Here is a 27202-nt window from a genome sequence, read left to right as displayed (position 1 = left end):
CATGGGGTTAGACCTTCATTAAGGACAACGGAAAGTGCATCATGAGAACTGTAGTTGGAACAGACATATGGAATATATGTTCACTCTCCAAAGGTGCATCGGAAGAGCCGAGTTTTCAGATCTTTCTTAAAAGTTGCTAGGGTAGGGGCTTGCCTAATCTCACTAGGTAACAAGTTCCAAAGCTGAGGGGCCACAGTGGAGAAGGCTCTCTCTTTCATCCCCACCAGTCGTACTTATGATGTCGGTGGGAATGAAAGAAGGCCCTCCCCAGAGGATCGAAGAGATCATGCAGGTTTATGGAAGGAGATGCAGTCATGAAGGTAGATGGATCCCAAACTGTTCAGGGTTTTGTAGGTGATAACCTGCACCTTGAATTGGTACCGGAAAATGAATGGCAACCAATGGAGCTCCTTAAACAGGGGGGTAGACCACTCCCTGTAATTCGCTCCAGTTAGCAATCTGGCCGCTGAACATTGGATCAATTGAAGTTTCTGGGCTATCTTCAAGGGAAGCCCCAAATAGAGTGCATTGCAATAGTCCAGTCTAGCAGTAACTAAGTTGTGAACCACTGTGGTGAGATCAGACTTCAAGAGGTATGGTCGCAGCTAGCACATGAGTTTTAATTGTGCGAAGGTCCTCCCAACCGCCGACACCTGAGTATCAAGTTTCCTTCCTTCCTTCCTTCCTTCCTTCCTTCCTTCCTTCCTTCCCTTATATGTTTTTGCAAACCAAAAATAAATTACATTTAGACAACAGTATGTACATTCAGTTCATTTTTAATGTCATATGTACTCCCAAATGCATATACATGGATTCTTTCCATTTTTAATAAGATCACAGAAAAATAAGTGTGGAAAAAGGAAAACTGGAAAATGCCAGTATAACCACCCCACAATGGGATTAAATATAACTCATTTCTCTCATTTAAAAGCATATATAAAATATTAAATATTATTTTATGTGTGATGAATCTATAAAACACTTGGAGTCATATTATTTTAATTTTGCACAAAAGAACGGACTGAAGTGGGGGGGGGGGAGAGAGCACTATGTATTGCAACTTTGAAGAATTGTTTGATATTTTGATGATTAAAGCAAGACATTTTTATGTTGATCATGGGTTGCCCTGTCTGCGGTTCAAGCTGCTAATTATTAATTTATTGTTAAGTTACCACAATAGTTCTCAGCCTTTGTCCTTCTGGGTTTTTTTGTACATTAGCAACCTAGCTTCTCTTACAAAAGGCTAATAACAGGTAGAGAGAACTTCCAATCCCCAGGCACTAACCCAGTTTGCAGAGGTTCCAATTCTGACTACAAAATGTAAAGGGAAGGCCTTCTTTACAAATCTCTCCTCTTTCTTGAAAGCCCAATTCTTAGCAACGTGACAAAGCAGGGTAGGCTCCATTCAGGGCCGTAGCCAGAAAAAATTTTCGGGGAGGGTTGACAATTGGGGGGGGGGTTGAAAATTTCGGGGAGGGTTGAAAATTTGGGGGGGGGGTTGAAACTTGCCTCCTAGCTCACGCTGAAGCAAAGAGCGCAGCAGGGGGCAGAGCAACCTTCAATAGCCTGCAGCTCCACCCCTGTCAACCACCTCCACCAAGTCTGGCCTCCTTAATGAGAGCATTCAACACACACACACCCAACTTGGTTGCTTCACTACATCGGCTATTGCTGCAAGTAATGACAGTGTGAATAAATTGTCAATATTTGCCTGAGATAGTGCTTGCAGTTCTGGAGGGACTCTTAATTTTTTGCATCTCATAGACTTAGCATGGGGATTGGGTTAACCAGTTAAAATTCATGAGTAAACCAGGTTTTTAAAAAAAATCTGAAACATTTCGGGGGGGGGGTTGAACCCCTAAAACTACCCCCTCGCTACAGGCCTGGCTCCATTGTTACATCCAGTGTCTAGTCAAACATTTGATAGCAATTCCATTCCTACTGTGTTCATGTTCCTAATGGGGAAGGCAAGCTGCTGCTGCGTACCTCCAAATAATATCTGACTTATGGTCATCCTAAGTCAAATCTGTCGGAATGATTGGGTGAAAGTCCTTGTGTTCCCTCATAGATAATCATAGTATTTATCCAGCCCTATTTATCTTTCCCAAACAGAACATGTGCCAGGTGGAAGCCCATCATTCTGTTCAGTGCCTGGTGGAACATAATGGTGGGATTCACATTCTTCCTGTGCTGCTCATGTTCCCAATGGGGAACAAGTTTGGAGGTTTAAGCCTTCAGAATGCATAAGAAATACACAAAGGAAACCAGATAATATTATAGAAGAGGAAGGATGTTATGCAGAGGGCGTACATCTCAGCTTTTGTCATCTCAGTTATTGAAAAAAATCTTGTATCTCTGTACACAGGACACATGAGGCACACTGTGGGAATGTTAGGCAAAGTTCAGTTTTGACATATCTATGTTGGCGTTAGGAATTTCAGCAACACTGAAAATTTTTGCAGCCTTCCCACTCCACAGCTGCCTTCTGTGCCTGTTCTTGATAACCACTCAGTTGTCCGTTCTTTTAATTACTTGCCTTTCAGATATATCCTCTGTAAGCATAACCATTGTTTTTGTTGTTTATTCGTTTAGTCACTTCTGACTCTTTGTGACCTCATTGACCAGCCCAGGCCAGAGCTCCCTGCCTGCTGTCACCACCTCCAGCTCCTTCAGAGTCAAGCCAGTCACTTCAAGGATACCATCCATCTTGCCCCTGGTCAGCCACTCTTCCTTTTTCCTTTCATTTTCCTTGGCATCATTGTAGTCTCTAAGCTTTCCTATCTTCTCATTATGTGGCCAAAGTACTTCATCTTGGCCTCTATTATCCTTCCCTCCAATGAGCAGTCAGGCTTTATTTCCTGAAGTATGGACTGGTTGGATCTTCTTGCAGTCCAAGGCACTCTCAGAATTTTCCTCCAGCACCACAGCTCAAAAGCATCTATCTTCCTTCGTCCAACCTTCCTTATGGTCCAGCTCTCACATCCATAGGTTACTATGTGGAATATCATTGCTTTAACTATGCAGATCTTTGTTACCAGTGTGATGTCTCTACTCTTTATTATCTTTTCGAGATTGGGCATTGCTCTCCTCCCAAGAAGTAAACGTCTTCTGATTTCCTGGCTGCAGTCTGCATCTGCATCTGCAGTAATCTTTGTGCTTAGAAATACAAAGTCTGTCACTGCCTCCACGTTTTCTCCCTGTATCTGCCAGTTAACAATCAGTCTGGTTGCCATAATATTGGGGGTTTTTTATGTTTAACTGCAACCTAGATTTTGCATGTTCTTCTTTCACCTTGATTAGAAGGCTCCTCAGCTCCTCCTTACTTTCAGCCATCAAAGTGGTGTCATCTGCATATCTAAGGTTGTTAATGTTTCTTCCAGAAATTTTAACTCTAGCCTTGGATTCATCAAGCCCTGCACATTGCATGTTGTATTCTCCATACAAGTTGCATCTGTATCCTATTGGCATGAATAAAAGGAAAGCAAAATACTTTTAGATTTGAATCATGTTTTTTTCTTTTCCCCTTCCTACACAAAACCACAGCATTCCAGCAATTTACCTGCTCAGAATTCCCTCTCTTTTAATCTTATCTATTAAATGCCTAGTTACCTCCATCTCTGTCTTTACATATGATTTTAAGTTGCTGGTTGGCTTTCCTACTCTCTTCCTATACCAAAAATATTGGCTAGGAGCATTTTGGGTTTTTGCTTGTTTGTTTGCACCCCCCCCCCCTCAAAAGCATAATTAATGAGAGACTGGATGGAATGCTTATCTTCTTCCTCTCTGTTTTATGATCCTGTACCTTGGTCAGAAGGAAATGCGGGAGAGCTGGAAGAGAAAAGTTGCTGTGCAATGTTTTTTTTTCCTGTGTTCCTGAGTTGCCTTTCAAGAAAACACATATCCTATCTCCTCTCTATCACTTATATCCCTTGTTTAGCTCCCTGTCTACTTTGCTGCCTTCAACCTGTATACAGAAAATGTCTTCCTGTAGATGGTGTTGGGGGAAAGAAACTGTAATTTCCCTGTTCTGATTGTGATCTAGCCTGCATGCAACTGCTTCACACCTTCCTCAGCATTAATTTTGAACCAACTGAAATGTTTAATGAGCTTCGTGTATTCCAAGTAGACGGGAACATACTTAGTACTAATCCTTTTTTTATACTGGTTTTAAACCACTTTATTGGATGTGTTGCAGTAGCAGATTCCCAGATTAATTTAGTGTTTACACCTTATTTTATTTTTCTGGTTATTTAATATTTAATGTTTATTTTACTTAAGTGATATTTTCTTTACTATTCTAATGTAGCACAAATCCTATGTAAAATCATACTACGTATTTTTAACATTAATATTGAAATCTGGAATATATACAGAAAGTCTTGTCAAATGCTTTAATGGCCTGAATCACTGGGTTGTTGTGAGTTTTCTGGGCTGTATGGCTATGTCCCAGAAGCATTCTCTCCTGACGTTTCACCCACATCTGTGGCAGCCATCCTCAGAGGTATGTGCAATTCCCACAGTTTTTACTCCTGATATAAGTACATGAAGAAAAATCAATGAAGTTTATTCATAACTTGACTTAATAAAATGAGATTTTCCAAATGTGGGCAGTGGATTTTCCTGGTAAGCACTGCAAAGAATGTATCATTATTGGATTGATATAGGACATTTGCTGGTCTTCTGCCCAGCCTTGGGCTTCTTTCAAATCTTGATACTAAATCTTGACCTTTTCAGTCATGTAGAATTGGACCTGTGTTGGTCCTGACTTTTAACTCAAGTAGGAGAAAGGAGAATAACACCAGCAAACAGCACATATTACACAGGTAATATTTTTATATCTATGTACAGAATTCTCTTTGTTGGCCAGACTTCAGGTCATTGCTGGACTTTAGGATTGTATATAAGCCAAGTTCTAATATTTCTTGGACAAAGTGATTCAATATGTTCCATAGCCGTATATCTCACACACACTGTTAAATTCCCACAGAGGGCTACAATTTCAGTTACAAATTGATTGGCTCCTGAGATATTAAAGTTGGCTTGGACTTGTTAACACATATTGTACAATTGGTTTTTGAAAAAGCGATAACATCCCACACTTTTCATATATTTTATAGCTCACACACATCAGAAAAAAATTACTTTCTGGTTAGAATTCCAGAGAAGCAAAATATAATATATCACAAAAATATAGTCGGAAAATTTGCCTCTTGCAATCACACTCTTCAATGAACTCTTGGAGGTTTTCAGCTCCAAACCCATAAAAATTCCCATGGTAAGTATATAAATGAATCCCAAATATATTATAAAAATTTCAGTACCAATAAAATGGAGCAGGATTAGTTGAAAGTATGACTAAAGCAATACTCTCAACCAGTCAATGTTTCCTTTATTTCTAATTTAAGAAAGAATACCAAAAGTCTAAAACTGAGAAGGAAATGTATTATTACATGTTTCCATGATATATTTAATAGAGTGTTTAAATATATGTAAACTAATTGATTTGGATGTTAAAGAATGGGTCTCATGGACTTTCAATCTTATAGTCCTGGCTCATCAATAATAGTTTAGTATTTATTACATTATGCATGTTCCTAATTTAGTAATAACCAGATCAATCAGTCTAGGAATGGGATTACAACCTGTTCTGAATACCTAATATGGGGCACCCCACATTAAGTGTCCGTGTTCCACATTGGCGGCATGATGGCTCCATGGATTATGTAAATGCCACTGAGCCAATTCTCACCCACAATGTAGATATGCTAAATCTCAAACTGTGAAGATTCTTGTCTCTCCATGATCCCTCTCATGGAGGTTCCTTATCGAAACAAAAAAACTACATTGCATGTGTGTGGGCGACACATCTTCCGCCGGCAGACAAAAGAGACACACACAGTGTTGGGATCAAAAATCAGCCACAACTGTTTATTGATTACAGGAACAAGGGTTGGCAGCCATGCATGGGTCCTGGACCAGGATAGGGCAGTCCGCTGCTGTTCAATACCACTATACATGCCAGGGTGCTGCTGACACAATACCAGACTAACATTAACTTGCACTCCTGGATACCATCAGATGTCCCCACCCTCCTGATGAGGGGGGTATAAGTGAGCCAGATCCAGGGCCCATGCCCATACGCCAACCAGAGGAGTTGTGTCAAGCTAACAACAACAAGTAACAGAACCATAAAACAAACAGCATATAGGGTGGGAGGGATGGATTAGCTGAAGCAGGCACAATAGGTTGCCTGGGCGAAGAGGGAGGCAGGCCCTGGCCAATCCAGTGGCGGGGTGGGGCCTGCCTCCTATTGGCCAGCTGGCCAGGCGGCGGGAAACATTCCCACCACCCAGTGGGCTTCTGGGTGGAAGAAGCCCCCTGCCGCTATGATGACAGGGCCACAACGGCCCTGTCCCAGTAAGTCAGGCCATATTTTTTTGACAATTCTTTGCATATTTTAATATATACTTTAAATCTCTCAAAAGAAGCAAAGTGTAAGCTAAATGCTATATTTTGAATATAATGGCCTCAGTTTTAGATGTAGATATATTGCATAAAAGGGGTTTACCTATGTATTGATTCATCATTCAGCAATAGAGTCAATTAGCCTATTCTAGTTGGAACAGGCCAATAGGATATATTGCATCAAAGGAGTTCACCTATATTTTGAGACATCATTCAACAGTAGAGTCAATGAGTCTATTCTAGTTGGAATAGGCCAATAGGAATTGGACCATCAGGAACTGTACAGTTTTAACTGTGAGATCCAGAAGAGCATAGCTTTCCTTCCTCTCATCTGGAGCATCTCCCAAAACAGAAATGTTAGGTGAGGAGTTGAGGTCCCCAGATGAACACTATCACATTTTCAGAACTACATTGTACTTTGGCAAGCATGTTGTATTCTGACTGAGTCTATCTTGTTTTCATAACATGGAGAAAAATTGGCTTGCACCCCCAGTTATATGATACTTGGAGGCACAATTTCCTCTCTTGACACGTGCACCTAAAATTTACAGCCCTGTTCCTAAGTTAGTAGGCAGACTCTAATGGATAAAGCTGCTCCGCCCTAATAATTTCAAAGTCATCTGGAAAAGATAGGAGAGATTTATGCCTCTTGAACATAGAGCCATTTGGCTGTGAAACAACTCAAGCCCCTGCGGAGTCTCCTCAGAACGCAGCTCCTCTCAGGATTGACAGGTTACAGCAGCTGTGTTTCAAACCGATGGCCTTGCCATGCTTTGTTTTTGTTGTTGTTTTGTTAAGTTGGCTAGTTTCTCAAAATCTGACCACAAGATGCTTCACTTTGGAGAATGCATGCATGTTCTGCTGCTCTGTCTCATTGTCTGGGAATACATGAATTCATCAAGCTGGAACAGCCAAAATCCACATGATCATTACCTAATTCAGTGACATGTGGTTCAAATGAGTGACATAAAGTTAAAATGCAAGCACATGCCAAGTCCCCCCACCTTCCCCCAAAAATCAGTCCAAGGTGTGGTTATTGTGTGTGAGGTTTAGTTTTTTATTTTAAAAAATCTGAATAATGTTCTTTTAAAAATCCTTTTTCAATCCATGTGCACCCTAAATGGCCAAATAATAATATAAATCCATTTTCTCAGAGAGTGCTCTGATCTTGAAAAGGTATAAACCTTTGCAAAGTAGGCTTTTAAAGGCTAAAGGATTAGTCATCATGAGCGATTGTGCTAGGATATGAGATATTAGTTTGCGCTGGCAATTTATTATCTACCCATTCAGTTTTTCTGACAATAAAGGAGGAGGAAGCAAGCAATAAAAAACAAGCAGTACTTCTTCCCCTCAGGTGGCCAAATGGCAAAGCTGGCCCTGAAGTATTCATTTAGAATTATTCGTGACAATTCTAATGAATATGGTTTACCCAGTCGTAACCATAAAAGAGAGGATTATTTATTCTTTTAGGTCAAGCTATAAAGGGCTATAAAAAGCTGAGACAATCTTCATTGTTATGTATCTTTTTGGAACTGGAGTGAAATAGTCCAGCAACATCCAAGAAAAAATACTCCTTCACAGGACAACACCAACGCTCGATGGCTATCTCAACTTTTATGAGAGGTGCCTGGGTTGCGAATAAAGACATTGGCCAGTTAGATTATTATCCCTTTATTCTTGATAATACTTGTGAATGTCCTCTGCTCTTTTTATCCAGAGACAATAACATGTATTAACTGTGTACAACAGAGGAAGAGCATGGAAGTAACATGAGGGAGATGTAGAAAGATAGGAGAGAATTAGGAACATAAGAAGCTGCTCCATAAATCAACTCAAGTTGTTTACCAGTGTTAGCCTGTTACCCATCCTGATTGGCAGCAGTTCTCCTCATTCTCCATTAACTACCACTCAATATTTTTATGTCCGGCATTGAACTGGTATCTTCCAGATATAAAACATCTGTTCTGACACTGCACTATTGCTCTCTCTCCCAGTTGCTATGCAGTTATCAGGGTGTATTTTTCATGTCAGGAGCAACTTGAGAAACTGCAAGTGAGAGAGCTGTCTGCCTGCAAGGCCATTGCCCAGGAGACGCCCGGATATTTTGATGTTTTACCATCCTTGTGGGAAGATTTTCTCATGTCCCCGCATGGGAAGCTGGAGTTGGTTTTCATTCCTGCCAACACAAGCGTTTAATCCATTGTGCCACCTGGGGACCCACAGTAATCAGTAAAAATAGATCTAACTCTTTTTATAGCATACCATGCAAAATCATGAGCAGTAGTGGTTGTCTAACACCAACTTTCTTTTATCTCTTACCACATGTTGGCATTTCCCCCATCTGAACATAAGCAGTAATTTTTAAGAGCTGGAGATCTCCTCACATCATTCCTAAGATTGCAGGTACATGCTCTTGTCGTCAACATCACATCACATTCCTTATCTTTTCAATACTGATGCTCTCTGTGTGTAGTGATTCTGTACAATCTAGGTCTTCTGATTTGTGTTTGCAAACTTTTTAAAAAATGGGAAAATAAAAAGTAATGTTGGGTATGTTGTCTAAATACTCTCTTGAGTATTGCCCCCTTGCCAACCAACAATTATGCAAAACCTCAAGACTATAGAATGGAAAGATATAATAGCATGCATGGAATTGGTTTTTGGACACACATTATAAATGATCATTTCTGCATATGCCCCAAACTGAGATTAAATCCCTAAAGAGATTATGTAAAATTGTCAGCTAAAAACATTTCTCTACAAAACAACAACTTAATTCAAGTATGAATATTGGCATATTGGCTGGGTGCCAATCTTCAATTTCAGCCTGTTAGGAGGAAAATATACTATATTTGTGTGATATAAATATATGAGTTGTAAGAAGAAATTGTATTTTAGTCGAGATATAGTAAAATAATTCATTTTTTCCTACTGTTCCACACAGTCTAAGTTGAAAATAGAATGTAGTCTCTTTTTTACACTCTAACAGAATAAATTTTAGACAAAATGCTTGCATGGGATTTAATAATCAGAAGTTATATTGGAATATACTATTCAAGCTGATCCAGCTACACAAACAGGTTCTAATTTCAAACCATCTGTATATTATTATTATTATTATTATTATTATTATTATTTCTTTATTTATAACCCACCGATCTCCCCGAAGGGACTCAGAGTGGCTTACAAAGACAAAAACAAAACAGAGAGAAACAGCAGTAAAAGAACAATTAAAAAAAGCAATTAAAAATTCACAAATAACACAGTAATCGTTAAAACAAATAATAAATTCCATAAATAACATAGTGAATTAATAAAACAAACATGAAAAGTGAACAATAAAAACATGGCTGTGCAATGAGTTAGGGCAATACATATGTATAGGAGCCCACAGTGGTGCAGTGGGTTAAACCACTGAGCTGCTGAACTTGCTTACTGAAAAACCTGCAGGTTCGAATTTGGGGAATTCGAATACTGCAGGTTCGAATTCAGGGAGTGGTGTGAGCTCCCACTTTTAGCCCCGGCTTCTGCCAACAGGTTCTAATTTCAAACCATCTGTATTATTATTATTATTATTATTATTATTATTATTATTATTATTATTATTTCTTTATTTATAACCCACCAATCTCCCCGAAAACATGCAAATGTGAGTAGATCAATAGGTATTGCTCCGGCGGGAAGGTAATGGCCGGAGGTGTCTATGGTCAACGCCAGCTCTTTGGCTTAGAAATGGAAATAGGATCAATAGGTATTGCTCCGGCAGGAAGGTAATGGCCGGAGGTGTCTATGGTCAATGCCAGCTCTTTGGCTTAGAAATGGAAATGAGCACCAACCCCCAGATTTGGACACAACTGGACTTAATGCCGGGGAAAATCTTTACACACACACACACACACACACATAATTCACAGACAAGATGTAACTTATTACTATCACAAAACAAGTAGCCATGACCAAAAAAAGTTATTAAAATATGGAGGGACTGGAAAAATATTTTCTTTTGGATTCTTCCATTCTAGTAAGCAGTATCGCCTCCCCATTTCACAGAACCTGCCAGTATGGTACAGGTCCTATGAATGCATGCAGTGTATTTCACACTGATTGGAAGTCCCAGCTGCATTCACTAAGAAATGCTTCTTTTAAAACTATTGATATGTTGTTTTCACAAGATGCAAGTGGGGCAAATCCAAGATGTTTTATTACTTTAAAAATGCGTCCATGCATTTCATGTCTCTGATTTATATATTTATCTCTCTACTGCCAGGAAGAAACTGTAATTGCTTGCAAAAATAGATGTCACAGATCCTATTCAATACCAGCTCATAACAGAAACAAATCACCATTTTGCTGGAATTTGCGGATGTTTCTAAACCCTTCAAATTGTTGTCTTAACATGTGGGAGTGAAGGGGGGGAAAGGCTATGAACTGCCACTATGAAAGACAGATGAGTTACGTCATAGACTCCTCTTGCTTTTATATCCTGTTTGTTATGAAGATCACTTTCCCCCAGAAATATATTAGGAGACAGTTCAAGTAAAAAAGATAACTCTCCCACTTTCTTGAAGATCAAAAAGTAAAATAATAAGGTTGTTTGCCAGGATTGTTTTGATAGCAATGAATTCCACACTTCACGCATTGACCTCTTGGTTCTTGGGGGCTTTTTATTGACTTCTGCTGACATTCTTCAGTGTTATCATGAAGCATTTTCAGCTTAAGGCGTTGATCTGACTATGATTGAATTAGCTCCCATAATGCCATACAGCCACTGGGATGGCTCATGCTCAGCAGGGTTGGTTTGGCTTCCCACATCCTTGAGAAATTTCTGTTAAATTGAGCTGATCCAGTGTTCTTCAAAGAAATACACACACATATATATATTTGAGAGCCAGCATTGTGTAATGATTTGGGTGTTGCACTCAACATGGCAACCCACTGGGTAACCTTGGGCAAGTCACACACTTTCAAGCATACTGAAAGGCAATGCCAAACTCCCTCTGAATAAATCTTTCAAAGAACCCTTATGGTAGGGTCACCTTGAGTCTGCTTGAAAACACATAGCAAGAAATCTAGTATGTCAGAATTATTGCGTTCAGAGCACTTGGCATATATTCTCTCTGGCTCTATTCCTTACAAAAACACTGTGTTATATTTTGGTGTTTTGTTGTCATGTGCTGCCAAGTCAGCTTTGACTTATGGAAAATGAGAGATGAATGAGAGACCTCCAAGAGCTTACTCATTGGCAGCCCTGTTCTTACAAGCTCAGAGCTTTGACTTCTTGATTGAGTTCAATATTCTCATCTCTACATTGCAGTCGAAGATGTAAGCTCAGAGAGGATGACTTGACTGAAGTCATTTTGTGTGTGTGTGTGTATGTGTGTGTGCGTGCGTGCACACATGAGCGCGTGTATAAATTGGTAGGATTTTGGATTAGGAATGCTTCCTAACCCAAAGTAACTTCAATGAACATTAGATCATGGGATCTTGCCTGCTAGCTCTCCTTTCCATGTCAAATATATGGAATCCAGATTGGTCTACAGAGTGAAACAAATCTACATTCATACATATCAAGGATGTAGATCAAGGATCAACAACTAACCTGTTTTCAGGATCCAAATATGCCCCTCACTTGATAGCAGCTGTGCCAAACCTGGTTCAGTGCCACCAGGCAAGGATCCAAATGTCTTATTTATTTATTTATTTATTTATTGCATTTATTGACCGCCCCTCTCAGCCCGAGGGCGACTCGGGGCGGTGAACAACAACAAAGAAGACAGTGTACAATGAGTCGCGACGATACAAACTAGACAAATACAACATTACATATACTTATACTAAAATCCGCTTCGTCGAGTCCTGGGGTCATAGCCGAAATTCGTAGTCCTAGTTCATTCCAATGTCATTCAATACACTCAGTTGAAGGCCTGCTCGAAGAGCCAGTTGAAGGCCTGCTCGAAGAGCCATGTTGAAGGCCTGCTCGAAGAGCCATGTCTTCCTCCCTTTACCTATGTCACTGCTGACTAATAACAGCACCATGATCCACTTTATGCTGGGGGCTTCTTTTTCCTCCTTCTGTATTGTATGATTGGGGGAGAGTAGCAATTGGTGTTCAATTTGGCACCAATGTTTTGGGTAAAGGGAGAGTCCCTGGAATGGCCCTTCTTAGCCGTACAGCTTGGGGAGCTGAGAAAGGGCTACCCTTGGGGCTTTACTGGATGATTGCCCCCCCCCCCCTTATAGGGTTATATGGACTGGAAGGGAACACCCTGGGAGGACCTTCCAGTATGATCATGCCAGAGCAAGCAACTCATTTTGAGTTGGGTTTGCCCACAGGATTTTGTGTTTTGCCCGGGATGCAGAGGCAATGGTCATGGGTTGACAATCTGTTCTTCAGTGAAAGACCCACATTATGTTGCTCTCCCCTCACCCCAAATTCGTTGGTATTTGCCCAGGAGATATCAGTTTGCAAATTAGGTTAATAAATGTCCTATTATTTATCCATATATTTGTGTCTGGTCTTGTTATTTCAAGGCGGATCTTCAAAATTCCTCATCTCCCAGTGTCCTGTTCAGCACTTAACCTTGTTGGCGGAGGTTGAGCTCTATTGAAAATAATGTATTACCTTGGAATACTCATCTACTGAAGTGCACACCAAATCCTCAGAGTACTCACAGATGACTACACTTCTTCACAGTAATATGTCTAGATTGCATCTCCTATAATATAAAGTTAAGATGTCAATTGATGTTAATCACTGGCTATGCTGGCTAGGAGACTTTGAGAACTTTAGTCAAAAAAGTAATTTTTACAATGTATGGCAATGCTTGTGAAAGTTTTTTTTTTCCGACTAAAATGATCAGTCTTCCATCCAGCATGGAAAAGTGTCCATGAGTCCCTGTTTAAAGCCTTTAAAATGTGTAAATCTCGGCAAATTATTCTGTTGCTGATCTGTTCATATTTTTAAGAGAAGTCTCCAACTATTTGACCTATATTTCCCTTTTTGAAATCCAATCCAAATCAGGATGATTGATTTGTTCTTTATCCTCACTTGACACTCTGAAAATGTTCTTTTTACCACCCTCATTCAGCATCTGAAAAAAAAAAAACTAAATCTCTTCACCCATCTCTTATGTTTATCTAACAATACTTTAATCCCCAAAGTCCATTTCTCTTCATTTCCTCTGCTGTTTCCTCTTGCCAGATTTTAGATGATAAATCCTACAGAATAAAGACCTGTCATCATGTACTCGCACAATTCAGTTGAATTGCTGTATTTCTCTTCCTCTTCCCCAGTGGTGATGGGGAATTTGGGGCCTCCAAATGTTTTGGACAACAGTCCCCATGATCACTTACTATATTGGCCATATTAACCAAGGCTTCTGGGAATAGAAATCTGAAACATCTGGAAAGGCAACACCCCATTCTTTTTCCTCCTTCTGCCTTTTGTTATATGTCTTATCTTACTAATTACTTTTTAGGATCATCTCTTCTCCAGTGGCCTTCAGGACTGTAGCTATGCTAAATAAAGATAATAAGAATTTGAGTTGAGACAGAATTCAGCAAGAATCATACGCACACCTTCAAAAATATTTTAATTGTCAGGACAGAATCCTAAAATACTGTAAACTAAAGAGGGTATGGGCGACTAGTTTTTTGTCTTGCCCAAACAGTCACAATGCTCCCATCAATACAGATCTAAATCTTGATAATTTGGCATCCTCAAAGCATGTTTTCTACTTTCTCAACTGCATCATTTAGAAGAAACTAGGGACCTCATCACATTGCTCAAAATAAGTGTCCTATTTTTAAAGCTTTCTTTGGGGATGGACCTCCAATGCAGCCATCAGAAAACATCTGGGGTAAAAGTGTTGCAAGACACTTTCCCCACAACATGGGAGGTTTCCTGTGTTGTACTGGTTCCAATGGAGACAGCACACTTCTTCTATATTTGGGCGAAGCTTCCCCTGTATGATAAGGAAAGCTTCTACCAGGAGAAATGGCACCAGGGTAGAGGGGCTCCTCCTATGTGATAAGGCAGTAATAAGTGATTCAGAAGCAACTCATTACAAAGTCCCATATCATATGCCATCTTCACAGCCCAAGAGACTTTTCACTTCATCACACTGAAAAAAATCCACTTAAAATCTGGTTTCTGCCTCCTGAAGAATCCTAGGGTTTGTAGTTGTGAGGCTGTTAAGGGCTCCTCCCTAAACTACAAACCCCAGAATTTTGCAGGAGGCAGAAACCAGATTTTAAGTGGATTTTTTTATCTAGTATGATGAGGCAGAAAGTGGTCAAAACAATGCTGGTTTTTATTATTTAGAGGAACAGAATGTTGTATGCACCATTTTCTGACTTTTGTGAAAGAGCTTTTAGTTAATACGTAAAACAGATTCATCTCCTATGTATGCCCATATGCTGTCACAAACAATTTCATTTCCCATCGTGTTTATCATTTCAGACTCATACCCTAGGACTCAAGTATAAAGGATTAAATGCACATCAACACTTAAGTATCTTTTAAATGAACAAGATCTTTCAGACAACTATGAAATAACTTGTCCAAATGGGAAAGTTTTTTAAATGCCTGATTTTCAGGATTTTTTCCCATGAACTTTTCACTGTTTGTTTTTACACACATTTTAAAGGAATCTAAAATGGTTTATTTTGATTTTTCTTTTCTAATTTCCTTTAGGAGAGAGATTTCTTGTTCTGAAAGCTTTGCAAATGGGGCCAGGAATTAATACAAGAGCTTATTTTCATTTGCATTAATTTGGAAAGAAAATGGAAGGTAACATACATAAGCTACTCCTGGCTTGGATTATACAAATACTTTGACCTCCAGTCCTTGAAGTCCAAAACATGGTTAGGACCTCCTTGGATATAGTATATATTATATTTCTATAGATCTGGGGAAGACATTTAATTAATACCATAGTATTAAACATAGTAGTGGTGAAAGGTTGTATTTATGAATATTTGTCCATAACATTTCAGCTTAGAAAACCAGCATTATGCAATGAACACTAGAATCATGGGAAGCATCTACACTACAGAATTAATGCAGTTTAAACCACTTTAATTGCCATAGCTTAGTGCATAGGAATAATGGAAGTTGTAGGATTCCATAGCATTGGGCCTTGGGAGTTAAAGTGGTGTCAAACTGCATTAATTGTAGGACCGGGCTTTGGGCAGGACCAGGCTGTGGCACAGCTAGTTAGAAGCCAGCTGCATTAAATCATTACTGACAGAGAGGTCATGAGTTCAAAGCCAGCCCAGGTTGGAGTAAGCTCCTGACCATTAATAGTCTAGCTTGCTGTTGACCTATGCAGCCCAAAAAACAGTTGCATCTTTCAAATAGGAAATTTAGGTACCGCTTTATGCAGGGAGGCTAATTTAACTAATTTGCGATGCCATAAAACCTTCTAGCTGCATGCAGAGAAATTGCACCATCAAAGGACCTGTTGTCACAAGTGGATGGTGAAATGGCAGCTCCCCCTGTGGGCGGAACCAAGCATACCCCCATGAAGCCAGAAAAGCTGGCATGTTAAATTGCCTCTATGCCTGTCTATATATGTTGTATGTCTAAATGGCATTGACTATTTGCCATGTATATCTGCATTGTAATGTACCCTGAGTTCCTGTTGGGTGAGAAGGGTGGAATGTAAATACTGTAAATAAATAAATAAATAAATTCTACAGTGTAAATTTGTGCTCATAGAGTTGGTAGAGACCGCAAGGCCCATCCAATCCAGTCACCTGCCATGCAGGAATACACAATCAAAGCACTCTTGCCAGATGGCCCTCCAGCCAATGTTTATATGCTATATGCTAGCTTTCTGTGTATGTGGAATTTGTTTATTTTCAAGGAGAGAACCATTCCAACCCATGTTCTTTTATTTGCATTCCAATGTGAAACTCCCAACCAGATTGGACTTGGTGCTTTCCTCTGCATATATTGATGGTGTCACTTTTCTTCTGTTATGGGAGCAAGAGAACACTTGCAAAATTAGTGGAAACACAAAGAAATCCCCACTAGACCTGTATATACAGGTACTATGTACAATGGTTTCTTCTACTTTTTAATGAGAACGATGAATAGAGACTAACATTTCCAGAGGTAGAAAACGTGTGGTCTTCGTGGTCTAGTTGAACAACAGCACCCATCATCCCAGCAAGAATAACTAATCTTAGAAAGATGGGAATTACATACCAATAAAAAGAGTGGTTCCCAAACATGGTCCTCCAGTGATTTTGGACTTCAGTTCCAAGAAGTCTCTGCCAATATGAAGCAGAGATGTTTTGAGGACTGGGACGTCTGTGCTTATTTATAAAGGTGCTTATTTATAAAGCTATTATCCTCCCAACCCTGCTATACATCAGCAAAACATGGACTGTCTACAGACATCACACTCAACTCCTAGAATCATTCCATCAGTGCTGCTTCCAAAAAATCCTGCAAATCTCTTGGGAAGACAGGCGGACAAATGTCAGCGTGCTGGAATAAGCAAAAACCACCAGCATTGCAGCGATGCTCATATGCCATCAACTTCACTTGACTGGCCACATTGTCGGAATGCCCGATCACCATCTCCCAAAGTAGTTACTATACTCACAACTCAAGAATGGTAAACATAATGTTGGTGGACAGGAAAAGAGATTTAAAGATGAGCTAAAAGCCAACCTTTAAAACTGTGGCATAGACACCGAGAACTGGGAAGCCCTGGCCCTTGAGCACTCTAACTGGAGGTCAGCTGTGACCAGCAGTGCTGCAGAATTCAAAGAGGCACGAATGGAAGGCAAAAAGGAGACATGCACCAAGAGGAAGGCGTGTCAAGCCAACCCTCACTGGGACCGCCTTCCACCTGGAAACGGATGTCCTCACTGCAGGAGAGCATGCGGATCAAGAACAGGTCTCCACAGCCACCTACAGATCCACTGCCAAGACACTACACTTGGAGGACCATCATCCTTTGGCTACGAGGGATCACCTAAGTAAATAAGTAAGTACTGCCAATATGGCAAGCAGTCAGGAATTTTGGGAAATGGAGTCCAAAATATCTGAAGGAACACAATTTGGAACTCACTGCTCCAAAAGGACACGGTTTTCCCACTCCAGGAATTCATGTCTTCCATAGCAGAATAAAGGAACTTCCACTATTAAAATGAGCAATGGGCCTTGCATTGTATTTCACACTAGTATTATGTCCACAAGACAGCCCAAAAAAGCAACACAACTTTATGAGTCAATGTCTGGCAATGGAGGAGTCACTATTTCTGGTTAACACCTGATTAATGTTGATGCATAAACCCCAAATGAACATGTAGTTCTCTACTTCCAGCCACATAGCCATTTATCATTGCAAAATGTGATGTATTTTATTCCAGATTATTTCACCATGTTCAAATATTGCTATTGCGTTGGTGTTAGTTGCAGTGCCAGATTCCAATCATAATTGTGCCAGTTGGTTCTCATTATGACTGTAGAAGCATTCTCCCTTGGCAACATATGGTTCTGCCATCCACCAAAATGTTAGCATGACAGGTTCTTGACTCAATCCAGATAAATCAAGACATTCTCTGACAGCAAAAAAAATGCATTTATTTGGAGAAACTAACGAGATTTGAAATTGTACAACATCAACAAAGGGCACACGTGAGAGGCTGTTTGCAACATAAGGAAGCTTCCAAAATTCTTTTCATCCAAATTCCATCCCATCTTGTACAGTTCTGGACCATAATCTGGAATTGATACTTCAAATATTACTCATTTCAATAAAAGCGTCTGGAGTCTATAAAGAACAGCATCACAGGTGAACATTGCAAAAAGCATTTTTTTTCATGTCAGGAGCAACTTGAGAAACTTTTACCATCCTTGTGGGAGGCTTCTCTCATGTCCCTACATGTGGAGCTGGAACTGACAAAGGGAGCTCATCTGCACTCTCCCTGGATTCGAACCTCCAATCTGTCAGTCTTCAGTCCTGTTGGCACAACGGTTTAACCCACTGCGCCACCGGGGGGCTCCTGCAAAAAGCAATGATCACACCTTTATCCCTTTGCTTTACAAGTATGCAGGAGGACATGAGCACATCTGTAAAACCCACATACTAAAAGAGAATCAGTATAGGTAAAGGTAAAGATTTTCCCCTGACATTAAGTCTAGTCGTATCAGACTCTGGGGGTTGGTGCTCATCTCGATTTCTAAGCCGAAGAGCTGGCATCGTCCGTAGACACCTCCAAGGTCATGTGGCCAGCATGACTGTGTGGCACGCTGTTGCCTTCCTGCTAGAGCGGATACCTATTGATTTATCCACATTTGCATGTTTTCAAACTGCTAGGTTGGCAGAAACTGGGGCTAACAGTGTGAACCCATGCTGCTCCCCGGATTCAAACCTGCAGCCTTTTGGGCAGCAAGTTCAGCAGCTCAGCAGTATAATCTTACATAAATCAGATTAGCTTATATATTTTATCAGTGTTGTGTTTGATGTTCATAATTCATGTGATGAGAGACAGGGACATAAAAACAACTTGTGTTGAATATGAGCTGGCAAGAGACTGAGCAGCTATGAAATGATATGAAAGCAAAACATTTTCCTTTCAACTTCCTGCTTCCACCATCAAGACAATGATCATGGAAGCATTCCCCTTCATCTCTCATCTCTTGGATCATCACTGTCTCAACTGCAAAGCTGGGAGACATTGAGGATCTGAAAGATCAGTAAACAATACCACCACCACCTCAAGGCAAAAACAGGCAGCTGGCGAGTGGTGTCCAGATTTTGGTTTTCTGGATAAAGCAAGTTTCACATGTAGTTGAATACATTTTTGTGGGGTATACTAAATGCAAGGAGCCCCCGGTGGCATAGCAGGTTAAACTGCTGAGCTGCTGAACTTGCTGACCAAAAGGTTGGTGGTTCAAATACAGGGAGTGGGGTGAGCTCCCATTGTTAGGCCCAGCTTTGGAGAACCTACTAGTTAGGAAACATGCAAATGTGAGTAGATCAATAGGTAGCCACCCACCCCCACCCCCCGATGGGAAGGTAATAACGATCCATGTAGTCATGGCAGCCACATGAACTTGGAGGTGTCTACGGACAATGACAACTCTTCAGCTTAGAAATGGAGATAAGCACCACTCCACAGAGTTGGACGCAACTAGACTTAATGTCAAGGGGAAACATTTACCTTTACTAAATACAAACCCCCTCTGCCTGATTATCAGTTCCTTTATATATCTACAATTTTGTGTATAACACTTATCTATTATGTTTTATAAAAACCTGATTTGATTAGACAGTCTCCCCTGAGAACCTGCTTTGGCCCAGGAGTTCTCCAACTTCCCTAGCATGTGTTGTTTATGTGTGTGCATAAGAGACAGTAAGTGTGTGTGTGCATTGTTAATGGATGATATTTTAAAATGCTGGTTGCTTTTACAGAAGAACTGAGCAATAAGGTTTAGTTTTGCCTGAAGCTAAACTGACTTTTTCAATCAAGCCTTATGTGCCAAGTGCAAGCATTCATTTTGCAATGTTTTGCAGAGGGCATGTTTTATCTGACAACTCTCGTTATGACTAATATAGAGCTTTTTTGATTTAACGTACAAATTTGCATGCATAAATGTTCTTAGCCTGGTTGTTTAGAGAGAGATTAGGAAGGCTAAACTTAATCCAAATCTTCCTGAACCCTTGGGCTTTTCATGTAATGCACCAAAACAAACCTGTCACCCAAAAGTTAAACAGCTGCATTTTCCCCAACTTCCTTGAACAAGACATGTTGCACTCTAAATGATTGGTGTTTTATGCCATAATAATGAAACGAAGACAATACAATGGCCACTGGCTATGAGTTTATAAAACCCAGAATTTATGGTTACTTTTGCTGCTGAGCTTTGATGTAGATTTTTAAAAGATGGATTTTGTATGTGTGTGTGTCCAGAGTGACTTGAGAAACTGTAAGTTACTTTTGGTGGGAGAGAATTGGCAGTCTGTAAGGATGTTGCCCACGGGATGCCTGGATGTTTTTGATGTTTTACCACCCTTGTGGGATGCTTCTCTCATGTTCCCACATGGAGAGGTGGAGCTGCAGAGGGAGCTCAACCCACTCCCCTTGGATTCAAACCGCTGACCTGTCAGTCAACAATCCTGCCGGCACAAGAGTGTAACCCATTGTGCCATCGGGGGCTTAAAAACAGGTTATAAATTATATTGCATAGCCAATTTGTAGGGGCACAATCTCTACCGGATGAAGAATGTTTCACTAGAGATAAGGTTATAGGTCAGTGCAATATTGCTTATGTTATTTGCAAAAGGATGTGGATTTACAGCGGCATCCCCAATTAACAGCACCAAGTAGAAAATGTGGTGCAAAACCTTTGCCTGGGTAAAGAAATTGAACAATTGCTTTTTATTAAAGGAAATAGTACTGGTTTATTTAGATATTCTAAGGCAGGGGTTTTTCAACTGTGCTACTGTGATAGCGATAGTGAAGGGCTCCACAGTGGCATGCTGCTTCCTGCCTCCTCCTCTGTCCTCCTCCTGAGAAATGCATGTAAATTAAAGTTTGGAGCTGCTGAAACAGGAGCAACAACAACATTATTATCCTCCTGGGGCACAGACCATTTTTACCTCACCTTCCATGCCACGCAGACCCCTCTCCCTTAGTAGTATTAGTATTAGTATTAATATTTACAAAGGCTGGGTGGCCATCTGTTGGGGGTGCTTTGGTGTTTCGATTGTGCTTTTCCTGCATGGCAGAAGGGGTTGGATGGATGGCCCCTGGGGTCTTCCACTTAAATATTGTTAAGTTTATGTTGGTTAAAATTGTATGAATTTTATATTGCTCTTTCTTTCTTTCCTTTTTTTCACTACAAACGAAATATGTTCAGTGTACATAGGGATGTATTCATGTTTTTTACAATTAGTTCACACAAATACTCTCCATCCACCTACCATGGGTTTGGCCCATCTGTCAAATTATAAAATGCAATGTGACCCCTTTGTTCAAAAGTTTACCCATGTCTGCTATATATGCATTACATAAGAGCCCCCGGTGGCACAATGAGTTAGTATATGGGTTTTACAGATGTGCACATGTCCTCCTGCATACTTGTAAAGCAAAGGGATAATGGTGTGATCATTGATTTTTGCAGGAGCCCCTGGTGGCATAATGGGTTAACCCGTGTGCCAACAGGACTGAAGACTGACAGATCGGAGGTTGGAATCTGTGCTCCCTCTGTCAGCTCCAGCTCCCCATGTGGGGACATGAGAGAAGCCTCCCACAAGGATGGTAAACCATCAAAACATCCAGACATCCCCTAGGCAATGCCCTTGCAAAGGGCCAATTCTCTCACATCAGAAGCAACTTGTAGTTTCTCAAGTCACTCCTGTCATGAAAAAATGCATTATCTAATATAGAATATAATTTAGAATATAATGTATAAACATTTTGGGGGGCTCCATGAGAAACTTTTACTTCAAAAAAAAAAAGACTCTGCAGCTGAAAGACTTTTAAGTTTATGTTGGCTAAAATTGTTCTTCATTTTAAATATTGTTCTAAGATCCATCTATCATATTTCTGTTTTCTATCTATTCTCTCTCTTTCTCTCATTATAGTTATAACCTGTCCATCATATATACACAGTATTTTCATTGCATAATATTTGGGCATAGGATAGATGGATGTCCAAGTCAGTGCATGAGAGAGTGAGTTGGTGCCTGTGTGGGCAAGTGGGTCTTTAGGCAGGCAAGTGGATGGATGTGCAAATGGGCAAGTGAGTGAAGCAGCCAGGTGGGTCTTCAGGCAAGCAGTGGGGTGGACAAGCAGATGGGCAAGTGAGTGAAGCAAGCAGATGTGTCTTTGAACAGAGGGAAGATGGGTGAGTGGGTGGGCATTTACAGCTGGGAGGCTGTCTAAATTAAAGGTGCCACTATTATGTGAGGGATACTTAAATATGAAAACTGGAACCCAAAAAATGGACATGCAACTATTATGTGATGAAATACAGTATTTAATTAGTGTCTTAGAACAAATAATTACAATTGTCATAACATAACTAATATTACAGTGAACCATAGAGCAGAAACATCTGTTTTTAAAGCTCATTCGGCCATGCTGAACTTCCAGACTTAATTGTCAGAGTGCAATTTATACAATGACTTCGTCGCAGGGATTAATAATGTGCTGGTAACATGTTTTTAAAAATAATTTTAATATATTAATTTCAAAAGCACAAGTAAGAAATAGGCCAATATAGACCTGAAATATTATTTTTAATCTTTCGCCTAAGCATCTTTATTTTGCTTCTTGTGATATGAATTTGAGAAGAGGCAAAGGAGCAGTAAAAACTCATATGAATTATACGGGGTTTTTTGTTTCATTATTTTAATTCAATTTTGCTATGGTGCTTGGGGACTTGTTGTGAAAAATTGTATTTAATAATATAATAGTGCAAACCCCAGATTCCTGGAGAATGCTATCTTTCATTTAGGAAAACCAAGTGCCGAATGAAGCCCCTTGGTAATAATAATAGTTCGCTGCTAAAACAATGAGAAGGAATATGACTGTATTCTGTTTCTCAGATCTGACCTCTTGTGCCCGTGAGGATTTTTTTAAAAAAGAAAAAAGGCACAGTGGACCTTTTAAAAAAGAGGTGATGTACATTCAGTGTTTTTGCTTCATGCTCTGTCACTAACAACAAACCAGCCTTGAACTTTTCATCCTTGGTAATGATGCATGGAGCAGAAAGAGTACATGTAGGATTTCAAAAACTGCTGCTCCTATATATTGGCTCCTGGGTCCAAGAATAATATCTGCAAAGCACTTTTGAATGCTAAGCCGAAAACCAGCGATAAGAGCATAGCTGGCGCACCTGTCTCAATCTATCACAAATGTTGCGTTATTGACAAAGAGGTCACTTTTCAATTACTGTGCGTCATAGCAGTGATGCTGCAAAAGCCCTGAAGTTGTCTATTAATCAACAGGGGCTTGTGGCTAATTCACCCTTATTGGTGATTCTCAACCTGTGGGTCTCCAGATGTTTTGGCCTTCAACTCCCAGAAATCCTAACAGCTGGTAAACTGCCTGGGATTTCTGGGAGTCGTAGGCCAAAATACCTGGGGACCCACAGCTTTATTGTTAGAAATGGTATCTTCTAAGGTGACTATGGGAATATTAAAGGGAATGCAAGCATTTCTAAAAGTTCATAGCATAGTGGCTTGCTAGATTGATACTTAGCAATGCTGTTCCTTTCTCTACATATTTTGTACAGAACCATCAAATACAAATCTAGCACCCATTACAATAAAATGCAGGAAATAACTAACTAAAATCAGCCACCCTCATTTAACTCAAAACAAGTACACTTCAGTTTCAGTTTATTCTCGGAATGGAAAATTAAAATAAAACACCAATAATATTTTTAAATGCAGGTCTGTATATATGTGCCTTCAAGTCACCTGTTGACTTATGGTGACCCCATGCATTTCACAGAGGTTTCCTAGGGCATGTCTATACGGACCACGTACTATGAAGGTCCCCTGAATCAGCTCCATGGTAACCAAACTTGTTGCGGTCTTGATCCTCATAAACCAAAGTTGCAGATTGCTCCAAATTCTGCCCCAATGAACATGGAATGACCATGCAAACAGACTGAACTGGCCACAACTGTTTCCATGGCCATGCCATATTTGCCATCCCAGTGACACTGAATGGCACTTAGCATAACCTCCCATGCTCCATGTTCTATTTGACTTGGGTGTGTGTGTGTGGGCGGGGGGTGTAACATGGGTTCTGCCAGTCACTCATTGCTTACAGTGACACTGGACAGGGTGACAGGGTAACTAGGGAAGGGAGGAGGGAGAGGATGTGGGTAATTGTAAAAAGACATCATGATGTGATGGGATGACTGGAAGGGTGTGTGTCGGCAGCTGATTGGCTGGGCATGCCAGGAGCTGGAGTTCTGATTGACTGCTGTCTCTGGCTTGCTGCTGAGAGGAACGGTTTTAACTGTCATTTTCACCTTAGAGAGTGAAGAGAGTGCTGATTGGAAACAGCCAGGAAAGAAATGGCTGCCAACTCTCTGAAACCTGATCATTTCTAAGGAATGGAGCATATTTTAAAGACTGTTTAAAAGGACTGTTTATTCCCTCTGTTCTCTGTAAGATTTCAAAGAGATTGCTGTATATATTGTTGCTCTGTTTGACCTTTTGAACTGAAGTAAAGTTACTGTTACTCGTTACACAAATCGAGTGACACATTATTATACTGCAGGGTATATTTTGGTTCAGAAACAGTGGTAAAGCTACTGTTTATTTACATTTGCAACCACAGAGGAGAAGTGATTTCTCCTTTCTTTCCTTCCCTCTCCATTGACATCCTATTGCCTCAGCTAGCATTACTGCAGGCAGCGAGTGACTGGTAGGATCCCTGTCACATCTATAGATCACTGCCACAAGAAGAAGAGGAGGAGACAGTAAGGGTGGCTATAGGACAGTGACAAGCTCATTTTGGTACCACTGGGCAGTAAGGACTCCCTCCCATCTCTGCAGCAGCCATGGAGTGGCTGTGTAAACCATTTCCAATCAAATGCATGAATAATCATATCTGCAAAAATCAAAACCACAGAGATTGTAATATGCACATTCAGTATAATGTCCACCCATTACATCCACTGGTGTTAAAACTCATGTTTTTTGAAGTAGTCATAATGTAGACTTATTCTGCAATTAATTCTGCCGAAAAGAGGAAAATGAAAACTTTTAATACAACAAAATAGTACATCCACTCATTTCAGGGATAAGAATGAGCTGGCAACTTTCGTATTGTGATAGAATTGTGTTTCATTTGATGTGACTTTTTTTATTTTATCGCCTTGAGCTTGATTTTATAATAGAGAGTTGTTGTATGCACACATGCATAGCTGTGTGTGTGTTTGCTTAAATAATTAGAGCTACATCCCTGCAGTGCTGGAATAGCATCTTTGTTGTGCAGTGTCAGTTTCTGGCCTTACCATAAAATCACAGTTATTACAGCCTCTTTTACCTAAGAATGTATTTGCTCATTCAGGTGAAGGTCACAAATGCAGCAATATTCATTAACAGAATACTGACTTTTGTATTACAGTCACTGCACCAGCAACTGTTCACCACAAAGACTTGGAATACATCAGCAAGAATGTGGAGACATTTATCCAGTGCCGACAGACTGAATTCAAAGTACAAATAATTAGGATCGCTTCTTAGAATTAATATAACAAAATTAATCGGAGAAAGAATCCTCCAACCAAATCCTGTCATCTCAAAAATGTGTGAGAAGAAAGCATTTGAGAGTATAATATAAAGCCCACAAAGATTTGAAGAATGAGCACTTACATGTAAGGCACTGGCAAAGGACATTGTCAACGTGTCCTTTATAGGAAATTGATTTTTCTGTCAAAGAGGCATTCCATTTCCCACAGCTCAGACCTTGATCCTAGGGAAAATGTGGTGGCAAATACTTGCAGGCAGAGTACAAGTCCTAGGAACCTGGCTTCTATAAATGCATGGTTTTTAAAAACATATTTTTAAACATATTTAATATATTTGCTCTCTTTTTAATGTGAAAACCTCCAAGAAATAAGATATGTATGACAATTTTTAATGCTATTTCCTTATTCTTGTAAGATTATAAATGTAGTATTCGACTGCAGCAGACAGAACTTGAGATATTCATATCACTGGCACCACTACAAGCAGCAATGCAGCAAGGACCAATAAAGTGTGTTGCTCACCTCTTTGTATCATTTGCGGACACATTTATATTGCCAAAGGACGCCATAGCCATTGATTTCATAGACCCATCAACCCAAGTCATGGTAGGTGTCATCATATGAATAAAGAGATAATTTCGGACTCAATTTCAAAATCCAGGGTGGCACATCAATTCTACAGTCAATTGTAATTTTGATTGGTTGTTTAACATCTACATGAAGCTGCTGGGAGAGATCATCCCAAGTTTTGCAGATGATGTACAACTCTATCACTCCTTTCCACCTACTGCTAAGGATGCTGTCCAGGTCTTAAACCGGTGCTTGGCAGCTGTGACGATTTAGATGAGGGTGCACAAATTGAAATTGAATCCAGACAAGACAGAGGTACTCCTGGTCAGTTGTAAGCCTGATTATGATAGAGGGTTACAGCCTGTGCTGGGCGGGGTTACACGCCTCCTGAAGACACAGGTTCACAGCTTAGGAGTTCTCCTGGATTCATCATTGAACCTGGAACCACAGGTTATGGTGGTGGCCGGGGGAGTTTTGCACAATTAAAACTTGCGCGCCAGTTGTGCCCATACCTTGAGAAGCCACACTCTTGTTACATCCTGACTAGACTACTGCAATGTGCTCTTCAAAGGGTTGCCTTTGAAGACTGTTCAGAAGCGTCAAGTGATCCAACAGCCAGGTTGCTCACTGGAGCGGTGTACAGGGAGCATACAACTCCCTTGTTGCATCAACTCCACTGGCTGCCAGTCCGCTACCGAGCACAATTCAAAGTGCTGGCTTTAGCCTATAAAGCCTTAAATGGTTCTGGCCCAGTTTATCTGTCTGAACGTATCTCTCTCTATGAGCCACCTCAGAGATTAAGATCATCTGGGGACGCCCTGCTCTTGGTCCCACCTCCTTCACAGGTGTAGTTGGTGGGGATGAGGGCAGGAGCTTCTCAGTGATGGCCCCTCAGCTATGGAACTCCCTCCCTAGTGAAATTAG

Source organism: Anolis sagrei, chromosome 1 (assembly GCF_037176765.1).
Source record: "Anolis sagrei isolate rAnoSag1 chromosome 1, rAnoSag1.mat, whole genome shotgun sequence".
Lineage (NCBI taxonomy): Eukaryota > Metazoa > Chordata > Lepidosauria > Squamata > Dactyloidae > Anolis > Anolis sagrei.
Note: the sequence above shows the minus strand (reverse complement) of the source record.